Here is a 20,435-nt window from a genome sequence, read left to right as displayed (position 1 = left end):
ACCAGCACTTGTCGTTTGTTGTTTTGTTGATGATAGCCATTCTGACAGGTGTGAGATGGTACTGCATTGTCATTTTGATTTGCATCTCTTGGATAATTAGTGACTTTGAGCATGTTTTCATATGTCTTTTGGCCTTCCTTCCGTCGTCTTTCGAAAAGTTTCTGTTTAGGCCCGTTGCCCATTTTTTTTATTGGATCATTTATCTTCCTTTTATTAAGTTGTATGAGTTCCCTGTAAATGTTGGAGATTAAACCTTTATCAGTGATAACATTTGCAAATATGTTTTCCCATACAGTGGGCTTTCTTGTTGGTTTGTTCATATTTTCTTTTTCTGAGCAAAAGCTTTTTATTTTAATGTAGTCCTATTTGTTTCTTTTCTCTTTAGTTTCCATTGCCCTAGGAGCGGTATCAGTGAAGAAATTGCTTCGGCATATGTCTGAAATTTCTCTGCCTGTTGATTCCTCTAGTATTTTTATGGTTTCCTGTCTTATGTTTAAGTCCTTTATCCATTTTGAGTTTATTTTTGTGTATGGTGTAAGTTGATGGTCTAGTTTCATTTTTTTTGCATGTATCTGTCCAATTTTCCCAACACCATTTATTGAAGAGACTGTCTTGACTCCATTGTATGTTCATGCCTCCTTTGTCAAATATTAATTGAGCATAGTGGTTTTGGTCAATTTCTGGGTTCTCTATTCTATTCCATTGATCTATATGTCTGTTCTTGTGCCAGTACCAGGCTGTTTTGAGAACAGTGGCTTTGTAATACAGCTTGAAATCTGGTATTGAGATCCCACCTACTTTGTTCTTCTTTCTCAGGATTGTTGTGGCTATTTGGGGTCTTTTTTTATTCCAGGTGAATTTTTGGAGTGTTCTTTTTAGGTCTGTGAAATATGCCATTAGTATTTTAATGGGGAGTGAATTGAATCTATAGATTGCTTTGGGTAGAATGGACATTTTAATGATGTTGATTCTCCCAATCCATGAACATGGTATGTTCTTCCATCTGTTTATGTCTTCCTCTATCTCTTTTTTCAGTGTCCTGTGTTTTTCCACGTATAGGTCTTTTACCTCCTTAGTTAAGTTTATTCCTAGGTATCTTAAATTTTTTGGTGCAATGGTAAATGGATTGCTTTTTTAGTCTCTCTTTCTGTAAGTTCACTATTGGTATATAGAAAAGCCATAGATTTCTTGGCGTTAATTTTGTATCCTGCTACATTGCTGAATTCATTTATTAAGTCTTATAGTTTTTTGATAGAGTCTTTCGGGTTTTTTATGTACAATATCATGTCATCTGCAAATAAGGACAGTTTTACTTCATCTTTTCCAATTGGGATGCCTTTTATTTCTTCTTCTTGTCTAATCGCAATGGCTAATACTTCCAACATTATGTCGAACAGGAGTGGTGAGAGTGGGCATCCCTGTCTTGTTCCTGTTCTTAGGAGAAATGGTTTTAGTTTTTGCCCATTGAGTATGAAGTTGGCTGTGGGTTTTCATATATGGCTTTTATTATGTTGAAGTATGATCCTGCTATTCCCACCTTGTGGAGAGTTTTTATCAAAAGTGGGTGTTGGATTTTGTCAAATGCTTTTTCTGCATCAATTGTTATGACTATGTGGTTTTTATCTCTCATTTTATTTATGTGATGTATCATGTTTATTGATTTGCAGATATTGTACCATCCTTGCATCCCTGGGATAAATCCTACTTGGTCATGGTGTATGATCTTTCTGATGTACTGCTAGATCCAATTTGCTAGATTTTGTTGAGGATTTTGGCATCTATGTTCATGAGGGATATTGGCCTGTAATTCTCTTTCATTGTGTTGTCTTTATCTGGTTTTGGTATTAGGGTGATGGTGGCTTCTAAGAATGAGCTTGGAAGTGTTGCTTCCTCTTGAATTTTTTGGAATAGTCTGAGGAGGATAGGTTTTAGTTCTTCCTTGAATGTTTGGTAAAACTCCCCTGTGAAGCCATCTGGCCCCGGCCTTTTGTTTGCTGGAAGCCTTTTGATGACTGCTTCAATTTCTTCCATAGTTATTGGCCTATTGAGATGTTTATATTCTTCCTGATTGAGTTTTGGAGGGTTGTATTTTTCTAGGAATATGTCCATTTCTTCCAGGTTGTCCTGTTTGTTGGAATAGACTTTTTCATAGTATTTTTTTTAACAGTCCTTTGTATTTCTGTGGGGTCTGTTGTTATTTCTCCTCTTTCATTTCTGATTTTGTTTATTTGGGTCCTCTATCTTTGCTTCTTGGTGAGCCTGGCTAGAGGTTCATCAATCTTGTTTATCCTTTCAAAGAACCAGCTCTTGGTTTTGTTGATCTTTTGTATTATTTTCTTGGTCTCTATGTCGTTTATCTCCGCTCTGATCTTTATTATTTCCTTCCTTCTGCTTACGCTGGGCTTTTCTTGTTGCTCTCTTTCTAACTCTTTGAGTTGTAGGGTTAGGTAATTTATTACCATTGTTTCTTGTTTTTTGCAGTAGGCTTGTAGTGCTATGAACTTCCCTCTCAAGACTGCTTTCGCAGTGTCCCATAGATTTTGGATTGTTGTGTCTTCATTGTCATTTGTTGCCATTGTCATTTTTATTTCTTCTTTGATTTCTCTGGTACCCAGTCATTGTTTAATAGCATGCTATTTAGTCTCCATGTGTTTGATTTTTTTTGGATTGTTTTTATTGTACTTGATTTCCAGTTTTATGCCATTGTGATCTGAGAAGATGCTTGATATGATTTCTACCTTCTTGAATTTGAAGAGACTTTGCCTGTGACCCAATATATGGTCTATCTTTGAAAATGACCCATGTACACTTGAGAAGAATGTATATTCTGTGGCTTTGGGGTGAAATGTTCTGAAGATGTCAATTAATTCCATCTGGTCTAATGAATCATTTAGGATTGATGTTTCTTTGCTGATTTTTTAAAATAAATCTTTATTCAGATTATTACAATTGTTTCTCCTTTTTCCCCGCATAGCTCCCCTCCACCCGGTTCCCACCCCACCTTCTGCCCTTACCTCCCCCCGACTGTCCTCATCCATAGGTGTATGATTTTTGTCCAGTCTCTTCCTGAACCCCCCCCTCCATACCCCTTTCCCCCTGAGAATTATCAGTCCACTCCCTTTCTATGCCCCTGATTCTATTATATTCACCAGATTATTCTGTTCCTCAGGTTTTTAATTCACTCGATTTTTAGGTTCACTTGTTGATTGATATGTATTTGTTGTTCATAATTTTTATCTTTACTTTTTTCTTCTTCCTCTTCTTTAAGAATACCTTTCAGCATTTCATATAATACTGGTTTGGTGGTGATGAACTCCTTTAGCTTTTTCTTCTTGGTGAAGCTCTTTATCTGCCCTTCAATTCTGAATGATAGCTTTGCTGGGTAGAGTAATCTTGGTTGTAGGTTCTTGCTATTCATCACTTTGAAAATTTCTTGCCACTCCCGTCTAGCCTGCATAGTTTCCGTTGAGAAATCAGCTTATAGTCGTATGGGTGCGCCCTTGTAGGTAATTAACTGTTTTTCTCTTGCTGCTTTTAAGATTCTCTCTTTGTCTTTTGCTCTTGGCATTTTAATTATGATGTGTCTTTGTGTGGTCCTCTTTGCATTGCTTTTGTTTGGGGTTCTGTGCGCTTCCTGGACTTGTAAGTCTATTTCTTTCACCAGGTGGGGGAAGTTTTCAGTCATTATTTCTTCCAATAGGTTTTCAGTATCTTGCTCTCTCTCTTCTTCTGGCACCCCCATAATTCTGATGTTGGTACGCTTAAAGTTGTCCCAGAGGCTTCTTACACTATCTTCAACTTTTTGGATTTTTTTTTCTTTTTGCTTTTCCGGTTGAGTGTTTTTTGCTTCTTTGTATTTCAAATCTTTGCCTTGATTCTTGCGTTCCTCTAGTCTGCTGTTGGGTCTCTGTATAATATTTTTTATTTCAGTCAGTGTATGTTTAATTTCTATTTGGTCCTTTTTCATATCTTGGAGTGTCTCGTTATATTTATCAGCCTTTTCTAGGATATTCTTGAAAAGCCTTATAACCGTAGTTTTGAATTCTATATCCAGTTGTTTGTTTTCCTCCATTTCTTTCATTTGTGATCTGTTTCTTTGTCGCCGCATTTTCACTGCTTCCCTGAGTTGGTAGGGTAGCTTTGTGTGCTAGGTTTCCTATATGGCCCAGTGGGTCGGCCTCCCCAGTTAACCTGAGGTGGATACTCTTGGTTCACCCCTTTGTGGACTGTGTGTACAGCCTTGTTGTAGTTAAGTCTTGATTGTTGTTCGTATCACTGGGAGGAACTGACTTGCAGGCCAGTTGGCTGTGCAGATCAGCTGTGTCTATGCTGGGAGAAGTTCGGTGCTGGAGACAGCCTTATAGGATTAGACTTGCCAAATTGCAAAAGCCTCTGTGCTCAGCTTGGATGAGGTGGAGTCTGAGGGTGGAGCAGACAGTCTTGGCTTACCATCAGCCTTGCCCTTGTGTGCACGTGTGCCTCCAGTACTCTGCCTTTCCCGGCTCCCGAGCCTCCGCCCGAGAGTCCAGATTCCCCCCTGTAAGACCGTGGGTCCCCAGGGGCTCGCCTGGAACTGGGGTTCAGTGCAGTCAGAACTGGGGTTCAGTGCAGTCAGGAGCTTCCGACTCCCTTCTGCTATGGAAAGCCTGTGGCAACCTCCGCCATCTTTGTGCACACTGGCGCACGTGCCTCCAGACCCCTGCCCGCCGGGGCTCCCCCAGGGCTCCCCCGGGTCTCCGAGTCTCCGGGTGCCTTTCTCTCTACCTGACAGTCCAGACTCCCCCTGTATGAGCCTGGGTCCACGGGGTTTCACCCGGAACTGAGGTTCAGTGCAGTCAGAACTGGGGTTCAGTGCAGTCGGGGGCTTCCTTCCCCCTCCCGCCAGAGAAAGTCAGCCAGGCTCTCAGCCGCCCTTCCTCTCTGCGCACACAAAGACCCTTTGCCGTACCTCCAATTCTCTGTGAGCTTTTCTCTTTCCTTCTAGTTGTAGAATTTCCCCTCAGCCAGCTTTCCTGTGGTTCTGGATGGTGTCCGTTCTGTCTTTTAGTTGTAATTTTGAAATTGTTGTGCGAGGCAGCAGTTTAGGTGCTTACCTATGCCGCCATCTTGGTTTCTCCCTCTTTGCTGATTTTTTGTTTAGAAGATTTGTCCAATGGTGATAGTGAGGTATTAAAGTCTCCTACTATGATTGTGTTGCTGTCAATCTCTCACTTGTTATCCTCCAGGAGTTTTTTTTATGTATTTGGGTGCTCCTGTATTGGGTGCATATATGTTTACCAGAGTTATTTCTTCTTGTTGGATTGCTCCCCTTAGTATTATGAAATGGCCTTCCTTATCTCTTGTTATGTCCTTCACTTTGAGATCTAATTTGTCAGATATAAGTATTGCTACCCCAGCTTTTTTTTTTTTCATTTCCATTCACCTGAAAAACCTTTTTCCATCCCTTCACCATCAGTCTGTGTGTGTCTTTTTTTCTGAGGTGGGTTTCCTGTAGACAGCAGATATATGGGTCATGTTTTCTTATCCACTCAGTTACCCTATGTCTTTTGATTGGGGCATTTAATCCATTTACATGAAAAGTTATTATTGATAGGTACTTGTTTGTCGCCATTTTTATTCTTTAGCCCTGTGTTCCTCCTTCGCTTCCTATTTCTTCTTTTTACAGCAGACCCTTTAGCATTTCTTGCATTGATGGTGTGGTGGTAATAAACTCCCTTAGTCCTTTTTTGTCTGTGAAGCTCCTGATTCCACCTTCAATTTTGAATGATAGCCTTGCTGGGTATAGTATTCTTGGATTTAGACCCTTCTTTTGGATGAATTTGTATATTTCATTCCATTCCTTTCTGGCCTGATATGTTTCTGTTGAGAAATCAGTCACTAGTCTGATGGGGGATCCTTTGTAGGTAACTTTCTGTCTCTCTCTGGCCGCTTTTAAGATTCTTACTTTATCTTTGGTGTTTGCCAGTTTAATTATGATCTGTCTTGGTGTCGGTCTTTTGGGGTTCAACTTGTTTGGGACTCTATGTACTTCTTGGACTTGCATAGTTTTTTTCTTGCCAATATCAGGGTAGTTTTCTGTCATTATATCTTCAAACAGGTTTTCTATTCCTTGCTTCACTTCCTTTCCTTCTGGTACCCCTATTATGAGAATATTGTTTCGTTTTGTGTTGTCCCAAAGCTCCCTTAGGCTCTCCTCTTGCTTTTTAAGTCTTCTTTCCAGTTGCTGCTGTGTTTGTGTGTTTTTTCCTACCTTGTCTTCTAATTCGCTGATGCGGTCCTCAGCTTCTTCTAGTCTACTATTTAAGCCTTCCATTGTGTTCTTTATAGCAGTTATGTCGTTTTTCATCTTCTCTTGGTTCCTTTTCATGTTGGTGACATTCTCATTCAGCTCCTTATAGTTCTTGTTGAGTTTTGTGTATTTGTCATCCAGCCGTTTAAACATCCTTATAACCATTACCCTGAATTCTTTCTCTGATATGCTGCTAGCCTCAATTTTATTTAACTCCCTTTCTGGTGATTCCTCTTTTTATTTCCTTTGAGGATTGCTTTTTTGTCTTCCCATGTTTTGCTGTAATGTTTTAATTGTAGGTCCAATTGGTTTGATACTCAGGTTCTTTTGGGGATGGTGCTACTGGTGTGATCTCTCAGGCCTCCTGGACTTGGTAATCTAGTGTAGCTCCCTACTTGAGCTATTTGGGTTCCCTTGATGTAGGCCTGTGAGCTGGAAAGGTACAATTACGATGTCTAGAAGTCAGCAGCCGTGGAGGGGGTGTCCCAATTTTTGCTGTCTTGTGCCCTAGATTGAAATAGCATGGGCCCAGTCGGGACTCACAGTGGCACCCAGGAACCATCTGTTGGGGTGATAGGACTCAGGAGGCCTGCGCTCTGGAAAGGTGTGACTGTGGTGTCCAGAGTTCTGTAGTTGTGGGGTGGGCAGATTCAGATTTTGCTGCTGCACCTGTGGTGAATATGCACACATTTTCACTGGCGGCTCACAGGGGCACCTGTGGTGCGTTTGCCAGTGAGGGGTGCTGAAGCACTCTGAAGGGCCCTGGCAGTAAAGCCGCATAATTGAGGTGGTGCTGGGCAGGTATCCAGGATGAGTGAATTAAGAATTTCTACTGCCAGGAGGAGTGCATCCCTGTTTGTCCAAGATCACACCCAGCAAGGACTCACAGAAGCTCCCTCAAGCACCCGGTGGATAGATGGGCTCAGGGTGCCTGCCCGTTGGAAATGTGCACACAGACTCTGGTGTCTGGTGCGTTTGCCAGTGCAGAGCTCTGATGCACTTTGAGGGGCTCTGGCGCTGAAGTTACACAGCTGGGGTGTATGTGGGCAGTTATTCAGGAAGAAGGAATTCAGAATTTCTAGTGTGGGGCAGCGTGTCCTTGTCTGTACAGAATCATACCCAGCAGGGGCTCAAAGCAGCTCCCCAGAGGACCCTGTGGATAGATGGGCTCAGGGTGCCTGCCTGTTGGAAATGCACACACAGACTCTGGCGGTTCGTTTGCCAGCGCAGAGCTCTGATGCACTTTGATGGGCCCTGGTGCTGAAGTTACACAGCTGGGGTGTCTGCGGGCAGTTATTCAGGCAGAGGAAATTCAGAATTTCTAATGCGGGGCAGTGCACCCTTGTCTGTACAGAATCACACCCAGCGGGGGCTCCCAGTGGCTCCCCGGTGCTGCGTATGGAGTGGTGTGCTCTGGATGCCTGCACACTAGAAACTCGCAAATATGGTGTCCAGAGTTTTGCTGCTGGAGAGGGGGGAAGATGCACTTACTGCTGCGGGAAAGGTGCACCTTTGGAGGTGTAGGTCTCAGGTCCACGGGTCTGCGGCTGGGGTAGCAGAATTTTGGCTGTAGTGGCTGCTGGGTCGTGGGCAGTGTCAAAGTCCTGACTGGGTGGTGGTGATGATGAATTCCCAGAAAAAGCCGCTGTCCCCTTCAAGATGGTTTGGGCTCCGTGCCCAAGTCTTGCAGTCCAGGGAGTGCCCACAGTAGTAGTAGTCTCTCCTTATCCAAGAGAGCCTGGTCTGCCAGCCCCTGCTGCTCCTGCGAGATTTAACTGTCCCTTACTCACTTACACACACACCACACACATCCACACACTCTCCTTTCATACCCTCACTCACTTCCTCTCCCTCACCTCTGTCCTGCCAGCTGCCATCTTTTTTCTCCCTATGTCCCCATTTTAAATCTCGTCTAGCAATTACTGAGAAAACATGCTGATCAGGTACTTCCTTGACTTTTTACAGGAGACATACTCTTCTACAGCCAGGGGACTGGATCCTCCTAAAAGAATTCCATCCATCAAATAATTTCCAGAATAAAATCCATCCCTGGAACACCACAATTGAGTGAGCTGGAGTTGCCTAAGTTGGGACCACCAGACTCCGTGCCTTACCCCCATCCCAGAAGAAGAGGACAAATGAATGAGCATCCCTACACATGCATGCCCCCTATCTACTGACCCTACCAATATTGACTTCCCTGAAATCCCACCTCCTCTCCCAATACAACCCTAGAGATCCTAGCTACTGCCCCTCTCTCCTTTTGCATCAGTATTCTCACCTTTCTTTGGGACTCAATTATATTAGAGGACTTCAATTACCCCTAGGAAGAGATTTATTTATTTCTAGATCCCAAACATACCTTTTCCCTTCCTTGGGACAATCCCAACCCTGGAAGTGGGGACTAGCTCTCCTCATCCTAGTCCAACTCTCCTCTCCTACACACATAGGGAACTTTCTCACCTCCATTCATCTCAAACGAACACTTAACCCTACCCATTCCCTCTTAAGGTAGGACTTAAGTCAGACCAGTCCTACCTTAGCCAGAAATTCCTGGCTCTGCTTTTCCCTCTCCTCTTCAGTGTATACCACCATCCCTATACCAATCAAGAGATAGAATCAGGCAAATATCACTCTAGCTTATAAAAAAGAAATATGGAACTATATTTATTGAAGAGGCAAACACCCTTCAAGGTAATTATTCTGCAGCCCAGGCAAATCAAGCCTCCTTCTTTCCGTACTTATATTCAATCTCTTGCTAAGGTAGTTCCTTCCTCCATCCTGATCACAGGTCCTATCACTCTGCACACCCCACTAATCACCCAAGCCCCTTTATGCTTTCTAAGGTCACAGGGTAGTATAACAATAGGCCATTTCATTTCCCATCATTAGCTTGCAACAACACAGTCAACCTAGAACTACAGAGCAGCCATTGGTCCCAACCTGCTCCTTGCCTTCCCTTTCTCTTTTCCCTTGGAAAATAGCCTATACTAGCATTCCCACCCACTTTCTCTACAATAAAATCTCAACCACTTACTGTCACCCTTTATTGGTAGCGCCATGGTGACTACACTTTCAGCTTGGAGTGTGAAACTGGGAAAAGGAACCTAATACCCTTTAGTCCACCTCTTCTCCCTACACCTTTCAGCTTGTCTCCATGATCAGGGATTTTTCTTCTTCTGTGGGGAAAATACATACATCTGCCTCCTGACCAAAACTGGACAGGAACCTGTACCCTCATCTATCTCTCACCCAATGTACATGTAGCCACCAATAATCAGTCTTTACCTGTCCCTGTAACCCATCATATCTGACACAAAAGGGCAGCCCTGATAATCCCTCTTCTCATAACCTTCGGCATCACAGCAGGGGTTGGAACTGGCCTAGGGGGCCCAAACACTGCTCCATCATATTTTGAAATCCTGTCTTAGGATCTACAAGAAAGCTCTGGATGCTTAGCAAGGGGCAAAACTGGAAAAACAAGAACTTCACCCCCAGGGTAACCTATCCTCCCCTTTCATATCACTAGTCAGGCAACTTAGACCCCTGATCTTTTCTTTCCTAAAGATAACATCTAGGCCTCAGTTATATTTCAGCTCCAAGTTCAGAAAACCAGACAAGTGACACTGTGATAGCCTTAGGACCAGCTTTTACCTCCCAAGTCACTTGATAGGACCACTATCGAGCCTTCACCAACCAGTCTCTCAGGGAAATCATGTTGCTGTGACCCCTTGCTCAAACCATGGGGAATCTATATAGTGTTGCAGCTGACTACAATCAAAGTCCAGCCTCCTGTGATCTTACGTCCCCCCTTAGCAGGAAGTAACTATGGAAGCTATGGTCTTTGCCCTATTCCATAAAACAAAAAAGTTAGAATGTTAGGTTTGATCAAATAATTGAATTGATGCCCCTCTCCTGGGAACTGACCTTTAGGCCACTTCACAACGGACATTTCCTTTCACTTAGACCACACTCCATTTGCTAAGACCATTATCTCTTACCTTTGGACCTTCCCAGGGTCCAGACCTAAACAGAGAATTCTCCACCCAGAAAAAGCCCATCTAGAGTCCTTTAAAATCTCTGACCCATTGATTGTCTGGTTACAAAAAGAGTCGAAAACAGTACATAGCACATTCATTTGTTGGGAGGATTAAGTCAAATAATCCATTTACAGTGCTTGGCACAATTCCTAGCACAAAATATCTTGGTAATTATATTATTTAGTTAAGTAGGTTGACGCACATTTTTCTCTTTAAATTTCATGAAATGTATTCATTTTACCACTCCTCTACCCACCCAAGCCTCTGGCCCCACCACAAAACTCAGGAATTGCTTTCAAGCTCAACTAAGTTTCTTTGACCTCCTGGCATATCACAGAAGTGTGATATGGAACTGTTTCTGAAATTTTGTTCCAGTTTCTGCATAGATGACCATGCACAGGCAGCTTCACTTTCTCTACCAACAGGCCGTGGAGCTAGTGTTGCAGTTATGGGTTAGGTTCTTGGGGTAGGAGTGAGAGGGTGTGGATAGAGAGTGGAGGGCATGGTGCTTGCTGCAGCATTCTTCTCTTTTCCAGGAGGTTCCCTCAGGGACTCTGTTGGAGTGTGGACAGGTCTTAAATAAACATTTTTGAGACTGTTTATGATGTGGTCTACCTAAGCCAATTTGGTCATTCACATTATTAGGCCCTTTTAAGAATTAATGGATATGGGTCACCACAAAAAGACAGAGGTAGGTGAGTTACATGAAACCACTTCTTTATCAGGCAATTTGCTACAATAAAAGCAACTCCCAGGGAACTCTGTCACATCTACAAATATTTACTAGCAAGTTTTAGAGCCTGTTCTGTAAGTTCCATAAAATAGCAGCTCTCTGTTCTCTCAGGCATAGCATCAAGGACCTTACATAAAATGTTTGCCTAAGGCAGACTCAACAATATCCTAGCAGCAGGGTTCAACAGACATGGTCAGGAATGGGTGAGAGACAAGCCCAGACACAGGATTATGCCTTCCAGCACAGTTCCAAAATGCACAGGCAACTGGGCTTGCAGGGGCAAGAGGATAGCCTAACCCCCAGTCATTTCCACTAATGTAAAGTCAGTTATAAAACCCATTATGCTGATTACCAAATAGTGATCAGAGATAAAGCTAACTGAAGGGCTTTCTGGAATATGGGCTTCTGTTTAGTCTTTCAAATAGTAACTAAAAACTTCTAAATTATTTTCCCAATTAAGAATGGTGAAGATAAAAATTCTCACATTTGCACATTTACCACTTTTACTGAAGTATTTAAAAGCAAATTACATCCTCAAAAAGTTAAAAATGGAACTCCCATTTGACCCAGTAATCTCACTTCTAGGACTATATCCCAAGAAACCAGAAATACCAATCAGAAATGATACATGCACCCCTATGTTCATAGCAGTACAATTTACAATAACTAAGACTTGGAAACAGCCTAAGTGCCCATCAGCAGATGAGCGGATTAAAAAACTGTGGTACATCTACACAATGGAATACTACCTGCTATAAAAAAGAAGGAACTTTTACCATTTGCAGTAGCATGGATGGAACTGGAGAGCCTTATGCTAAGTGAAATAAGCCAGTGGAGAGAGATAGATATCACATGATCTCATTCATATGTGAGATATAATGAACATAAACTGATGGACAAAAATAGATCCAGAGACAAGGTAACACTGAGCAGACCTCCAACCTCAGAGAGAAGGCCGGGGAGGGGGGTTAGAGATCAACCAAAGGATTTGTATACATACATATTAGCATAACTTATGGGCACAGATACTGGGGCTGTGGGAACTTGTTCTGGGGATGGGAGTGGTGGTGGGGGGGCATCAATTGGAGGAAAAGGAGACATATTTAATACTTTAAAAAATAAAAAAAGCAAATTATAGACACTACAACAGTTTACAGCCCTTCCACTCCTTTTTTTGTGTGTGTTATCCAAGTCAGAAAAAAATGGGACTGATTACACTTAGTCACCAATTTAAAAAAACTAGCCACCAATCATAGAATGATGATCACAGCTGAGCTTAGTCCTGTGCCCAATAACGTAGCTGGTTACCTGCCTGACCCCCATCCTTCAGTCTGCTTATTTAACAAGTCTCCAAGCTTATCCTTTGTTGGGGCCAAGGCATCTGGGAATGTCCCTATATATTAAGATATAGATAACTAGAGGTCTCTTAAAAGGTAGAGCTTGGGGCCTTGAGCATCTACTGCAAATAGCTCATGGAAAGGTGGTGTAAAGAAGGGTCTTGGAAGGTGGCCATGAAAAAGATGCCCAGGAGACAGTCCCTGGTCTTGGAGGATTCATGAATGAAAAAAGGAGGCTGGACCCCTGGGTGTGGGAGGAACAGTGAAAACAGAAATCAGGCAGCAGTGCACAATAGCGATAGCATTGACTATTAAAGACCTGGAACATATATACAGATTTTGTTTCCATTAGCTGCCTTTGTTATTCATGGCTTTTCAGATTAGCCACTTTAAGTGGTGGCTATTCATTCTGGAGAACCTGGGGCAGTGGTTCTCATACTTTAGTTCAGTTAGAATCACCTAGGCCAGTGGTCGGCAAACTGCGGCTCGCAAGCCATATGCGGCTCTTTGGCCCCTTGAGTGTGGCTCTTCCACAAAATACCATTGCCTGGGCGAGTCTATTTTGAAGAAGTGGCATTAGAAGAAGTTTAAGTTTAAAAAATTTGGCTCTCAAAAGAAATTTCAATCGTTGTACTGTTGATGTTCGGCTCTGTTGACTAATGAGTTTGCCGACCACTGGCCTAGGGTACTTATTTGTAATGCAGATTCCAGGGTCCCGTGTCCAAAGGTTCTTTTTCTGAGGTTTGGGGTGGGACCCAGAAATTTGTATTTTTACAAAGTACCTGGACATTTCTATCTCACATTGACCCATATGTAGGGCTGCTCTAAGTTTAGTGTACTTTTAAAAAATATATATTTTTTATTGATTTTTTATAGAGAGGAAGGGAGAGGGATAGAGAGCTAGAAACACTGATCAGCTGCCTCATGCACACTCCCTACTGGGTATGTGCCCACAACCAAGGTACATGCCCTTGACTGGAATTGAACCCGGAACCCTTGAGTCCGCAGGCCGATGCTCTATCCATTGAGCCAAACCGGTTAGGGCTAGTGTACTTTTTTTTTTTCTATCACAAGGAAAAGCTTTATTAGTTATTCAAATACCACATACTCAATATAAATTTGAACAATTCATGAATGTAAAAAAAAAATATCCAGCTGAAATCCTACCACCTGAGATATTTGATTATTTTATTAACATTTTATAAACTATGACTTCAGGAAATGTTTAGGCATAAATACCTGTGTATACATTTGTATAAGTGAAATAATACATATTTGGGGTTCTTAAGTACATTCTTTTCTTTATTTTTCTCTGGTTACCTTCTCCCCACTCCTGCTTTCATTCTTCTCCATTGCTGTCAGCATCTCCATCACTTATGGGTATGTGTTCTTTCATATTTTTCTCCCTGCTTGCATAATCATACAAGAATATATGCATGGGATTTTGTTATTGTTTGACAAAAATGTGGGTTTTTTGTTTATGTTTTATGTACATAAAATATCTGATGATGGGTACAGATCGAATAATTCCTTTACTGACTGAATGATATTCCGTGGTGTAGGAAGTAGGCCTCTGTGATCCATTTTCAGCATAGCCAACTTTTAATGGAAGTGGTTACTGAATTTCCCTAGGGCAAACAGAATGTAGGGAGGAGGGAAGAGGATATAAGATTAAAGAACTGTGGATGTAAGCCAGCATCATGGTGGAAACCCCTGAGGTGCCCACCTCAACTAGACAGTGGAAGGTGGAGACAACTAGAAAAGATCTCAGCCCAATTTTTTTAAATGGCTCAATGGGAGACAATAAGACGTAGGCGACATATCAGGCACACCCTCGAGGGATATATAGGCTGTGATTGCTACTCCATGTGTGCCTGTACAACCAGATGGATTCCCATTCTCGAGAACATATTAAAAGTCTCATTTTCGCCATACTTCTGTCTCCGAGTCTGTTACTTGAATTGGAACAGGTGAGCATTTCTCACAATGGTATCATACAACAGGAGCATTCACTCTGTTTCTAGTATTTTCCCACCACGAACAGTGCTGAAAGCGATATGACTTGTCCTCAAAGAGTTTATAATATTTTAGGCTAAACTGTTGTATTTGGATGTGGAGCATCAGATTTCGTTGTATTATAAGCCACTCCAAAATTTAGTGGCTTCAACCAATAATCATTTGATTTCGAACCGAGTTAGCTGGGTGGTTCTCCTGCCCTGGGCTGGCTCATCTGAGTTCTACTGGGCTACCTATGTTTTTGCTCAGCTGACAGTCTGGCTGACAGCTGGATGGCTTTACTCACAGGTCCAGGGGTTGGCAGGCTAGTTAGCCAGATGGCAAGAGCGTCTCAATTGGGATGTCTTATCCCTGCTCTGCAGTAGACTGTCCCTGGCTTTTTCACATGGTGTTCCCAGGGTTCCAAAGAGTAGCGAGAGAGGGCAAGGCCCAATATTCAGGCCCTTTCTGTGTCTCTGCTTGTGTTACGTTTGCTTCTGTCCTACTGGCTAAGGCAAGCCACATGGCCAAACACAGAGTCAGTATGAGAAATGACTACTGAAGGGGAGCAGAATTTGCTACTTTAACATAAGAACTATTTTGAGCTCAAGGCAAATAAAATCAGACATAAGAAAAGCTCTCTGGCCGAAACCGGTTTGGCTCAGTGGTAGAGCGTCGGCCTTCGGACTGAAAGGTCCCAGGTTCGATTCCGGTCAAGGGCATGTACCTTGGTTGCGGGCATGTCCCCAGTAGGGGGTGTGCAGGAGGCAGCTGATCGATGTTTCTCTCTCATCGATGTTTCTAACTCTCTATCCCTCTCCCTTCCTCTCTGTAAAAAATCAATAAAATATATTTAAAAAAAAAAAAAAAAAAAAAAAAAATTAAAAAAAAAAAGAAAAGCTCTCTGCCCTCTCCCCTATTTGCCTAAAAGCAGAACATAAATTTGTCCAGAAGTTAAAAACTGACAAACCTAGATCCTTAGCCCAGAGAGGGCCTCAGAAGACTCTGCATAATGGATTTTACTGATTAGCCTCTATCTTCCATTAATCCACCATAGATTTACCTTCCTATAATTTGCTGCTCACAGCCTCTTTCCTTGATCCTGTCACTCTTCTGAAAAAAAAATTTTTTTTAAGAATAATTTTTATTTTTAAAAAGGGAAAGGGAAAGAGAAACATCAATGTGAGAGTGCGACATTGATTAGCTGCTTCCTGCATGCACCCTACAAGGGATGAAGCCTGCACCGGGCATGCACCCTTGACAGGGAATAGTACCAACAACCTCCTGGTGCACCGGATGATGTCCAACCAACGGAGCCACACCAACCAGAGCTAAAAAAAAAAAAAAAATTGTTTTTAAAGATGCTATATAAGCCTAAGTTCTAGCCACCCTCTCACTCCTATTCCCAAGAAACTAAACCCATACTGCAACACTAGCTCCTTGAACTATTCGAAGGGAGAGTGAAGCTGCCTGTGCATGATCATCTATGCAGAAACTGAAACAAAATTTCAAAAAGAGTTATTCATACCTGATTTGCTCATGTGTATATGAGTTATCCATATTAGTAAACTTCGGTTTTATTTTTGGTTTTTTGTTCTTTTTGTGTTAATCAGTCTTTTGTCATACCCCAGCCGAGAACCTGGAACGGAAGAAAGGAAAAGATTTTTTTTCTTCCCAAGAGCATAAATAAGGGTATGGGAATTATGCTGGCCATTCTTGCAAACAATTTACTGTAGGAAATATCTGCTTAGAGGTTCTAATTATTTAATAGGAAACCAAAAATCTGTCAAAATTTGTGAATTAGAAGAAAAAAACCTGCGTAAAGATTGGTTACAATAATGTGACAAAGTCAGCACATTTTTTAAAAATTAAATCTTTATTGTTGACAGTATTATATATGTTGCCCTTTATCCCCCAATGACCCCTTCTAGCCTGCTCCCAACTCCTACCCTAGGCCTTCAGCACCCTATTGTCTGTGCCCATGGGTTATGCATATATGCATACAAGTTCTTTGGTTAATCTCTTCCCACCCACCCTCCCCCACCTTCCCTCTGAGATTCTTCAACCTGTTTTATGCTACCATGTCTCTGGATATATTTTATTCATGTGTTTATTTTGTTCATTAGATTCCACATATGAGTGAGAGCATGAGATACTTGTCTTTTTCTAACTGACTTATTTCACTTAGCATGATTCTCTCCATGTCCCCCCATACTGTCTCAAAGGGTAAGAGATCCTTCTTTTTTTTACTGCTGCATATTATTCCATGGTATAAATGTACCACAGCTTTTTTATCCATTCATCTACTAATGGGCACTTGGATTGTTTCCAGATAATAGCTATTGTAAATTGTGCTGCTATGAACATAGGGGTGCATACATTCTTTCTGATTGGTATTTTGGGTTTCTTAAGATATATTCCTAGAAGTGGGATCACTGTGTCAAATGGCAGTCCCATATTTAATTTTTTGAGGAAACTCCATATTGTTTTCCATAATGGCTGCACCAATATGCATTCTCACCAGCAGTGTACTAGGGTTCTCTTTTCTCCACATCCTCACCAGCACTTGTCATTTGTTGATTTGTTGATGGTAGCCATTCTGACAGTGTCTTCCTTTTGTTAAGTTATGAATTCTTTACATATTTTGGGTGTTAACTTTTTATCAGCTATATCATTGCCAAATATGTTCTCCCATACAGTGTGCTCCATTTTCATTTTGGTGATGGTTTTTTGTTTTTTGTTTTTGCTGTGTGGAAGCTTTTTATTTTGATGTAGTCCAATTTGTTTATTTTCTCCTTAATTTCCTTTGCCCTAGGTCAGGAGATGTATTGGTAAACATATTGGTATGGGAGATTTTGCTGCTTATGGTTTCTTCTAGGATTTTTATGGTTTCATGACTTACATTTAAGTCTTTTATCCATTTTGAGTTTATCCTTGTGTATGGTGTAAGTTGGTGGTCTAGTTTCATTTTTTTGCATGTATCTGTCCAATTTCCCAACACCATTTATTGAAGAAACTGTCTTGACTCCATGGTATGCTCTTTCCTCCTTTGTCAAATATTAATTGAGGGTAATGGCTTGCTTTGATTTGTGGGATCTTTGCTTTGTTCCATTGATTTATATGCCTGTTCTTGTGCCAGTACCAGGCTATTTTGATTACAATGACTTTGTAGTATAACTTGATATCTGGTAATGTGATCCCTCTCACTTTGTGCTTCTTTCTCAGGATTGCTGCAGATATTAGGTGTCTTTTTTTTTTATTCCATAGAAATATTCGGAGTATTTCTTCTAGATCTGTGAAATATGCCTTTGGTATTTTAATAGGGGTTGCATTGAATCTATAGATTGCTTTGGGTAATATGGACATTTTAATGATGTTAATTCTACCAAATCATGAACATGGTATAGTCTTCCACTTGTTTATATTTTCCTCTACCTCTTTTTTCAACATCCTGTAGTTTTCTGAGTACAGGTCTTTACCTCCTTGATTAAATTTATTTCTAAGTCTCTTAATTTGTTGCAATGGTAAATGGGATTTTTTGTTTAGTTCTCTTTTTGAGAATTCATTATTGGTGTATAAAAAAAGCCATCCATTTTTGGATGTTAATGTTGTGTCCTGTTACATTGCCAAATTCATTTATTAAATATAGTAGTTTTTTGGTGGAGTCCTTAGGGTTTTCTATGTATAATATCATGTCATCTGCAACTAATGAGAATTTTAATTCCTCTTTTCCAATTTGGATGCCTTTTACTTCTTCTTCTTGTCTGATAGCTGTGGCAAGGAGTTCCAGTACTATGTTGAGTAAGAGTGAAAAAAGCAGACATCTCTGTCTTGTTCCTATCTTAGGGAAAATGTTTTCAGTTTTTGCCTATTGAGTATGATGTTCACTATAGGTTTGTCATATAGGACCTTTTTTTAATTTTTTTAAATTTAATAAATCTTTATTGTTCAGATTATTACAATTGTTTCTCCTTTTTCCTCCCATAGCTCCCCTCCTCCTGGTTCCCACCCCACCCTTTGCCCTTACCTCCCCCCACACTCTCCTCATCCATAGGTGTACGATTTTTGTCCAGTCTCTTCCTGCACCCCCCACATCCCTTTCCCCCTGAGAATTATCAGTCCACTCCCTTTTTATGCCCCTGATTCTATTATATTCACCAGTTTATTCTGTTCCTCAGGTTTTTAATTCACTTGATTTTTAGGTTCACTTGTTGATAGATATGTATTTGTTGTTCATAATTTTTCTATTTACGTTTTTCTTCTTCCTCTTCTTAAAGAATACCTTTCAGCATTTCATATAATACTGGTTTGGTGGTGATGAAGTCCTTTAGCTTTTTCTTATCTGTGAAGCTCTTTGTCTGACCTTCAATTCTGAATAATAGCTTTGCTGGGTAGAGTAATCTTGGTTGTAGGTTCTTGCTATTCATCACATTGAAAATTTCTTGCCACTCCCGTCTGGCCTGCATAGTTTCTGTTGAGAAATCAGCTTATAGTCGTATGGGTGCTCCCTTGTAGGTAATTAACTGTTTTTCTCTTGCTGCTTTTAAGATTCTCTCTTTGTCTTTTGCCCTTGGCATTTTAATTATGATGTGTCTTGGTGTGGTCCTCTTTGGATTCCTTTTGTTTGGGGTTCTCTGTGCTTCCTGGACTTGTAAGTCTAGTTCTTTCACCAGGTGGGGGAAGTTTTCTGTCGTTATTTCTTCCAATAGGTTTTCAGTATCTTGCTCTCTCTCTTCTTCTGCCACCCCCATAATTCTGATGTTGGTATGCTTGAAGTTGTCCCAGAGGCTTCTTACACTATCTTCAACTTTTTGGATTCTTTTTTCTTTTTTTTTGCTTTTCCGGTTGAGTGTTTTTTGCTTCTTTGTATTTCAAATCTTTGCCTTGATTCTTGCGTTCCTCTAGTCTGCTGTTGGGTCTCTGTATAATATTTTTTATTTCAGTCAGTGTATGTTTAATTTCTATTTGGTCCTTTTTCATATCTTCGAGGGTCTCATTATATTTATCGGCCTTTTCTAGGATATTCTTGTAAAGCCTTATAACCATGGTTTTGAATTCTATATCCAGTCGTTTTTTTTCCTCCATTTCTTTCGTTTGTGATCTGTTTCTTCGTCTCCCCATTTTTCACTGCTTCCCTGAGTTGGTAGGGTAGCTTTGTGTGCTAGGTTTCCTATATGGCCCAGTGGGTCGGCCTCCCCAGTTAACCTGAGGTGGACACTCTTGGTGCACCCCTTTGTGGACTGTGTGTACAGCCTTGTTATAGTTAAGTCTTGATTGTTGTTGGTATCACTGGGAGGAATTGACCTGCAGGCCAGCTGGCTGTGAGGATCAGCTGTGTCTACACTGGGAGATTTTTGGTGCTGGAGACAGCCTTATAGGATTAGCCTTGCCAGATTGCAAAAGCCTCTGTGCTCAGCTTGGAAGGGGTGGAGTCTGAGGGTGGAGCAGACAGTCTTGGCTTCCCGTCAGCCCTGCCCTTGTCAGCCCTGCCCTTGCGCGCGCGAGTCTCCAGACCTCTGCTTTCTGCAGTTCCCGAGTTTCTGCCTTACAGTCCAGATTTCCCCCGTAAGAGCATGGGTCCCGAGGGGCTCGCCCGGAACTGCGGTTCAGTGCAGTCGGAACTGGGGTTCAGTGCAGTCAGGAGCTTCTGACTCCCTTCCGCTAGGGATAGCCTGTGGCAACCTCCACAGTCAGTCTTTGTGCACACTCGCGCCTCCAGACCCCTGCCGCCACAGCTCCCCTGAGTCTCCGAGTCTCCGTGTGCCTTTCTCTCTACCTGACAGTCCAAATTCCCCCTGTATGAGCCTGGGTTTACAGGGTTTTGCCCGGAACTGAGGTTCAGTGAAGTCGGAACTGGGGTTCAGTGCATTTGGGGGCTTCCTTCCCCCTTCCGCCAGAGTAAGCCAGCCAGGCACTTCGCCGCCCTTCCTCTCTGAGTGCGCACGTGTCTCCGTACCTCAGCTCTTTGCCGCTCCTTCTCCGTGAGCTTTCCTCTTTCCTTCTAGTTGTAGAATTTCCACTCAGCCATCTTTCCTGTGGTT

This window comes from Plecotus auritus, assembly GCF_963455305.1.
Source record: "Plecotus auritus genome assembly, chromosome: 1".
In the NCBI taxonomy this organism is placed as follows: Eukaryota; Metazoa; Chordata; class Mammalia; order Chiroptera; family Vespertilionidae; genus Plecotus; species Plecotus auritus.
Note: the sequence above shows the minus strand (reverse complement) of the source record.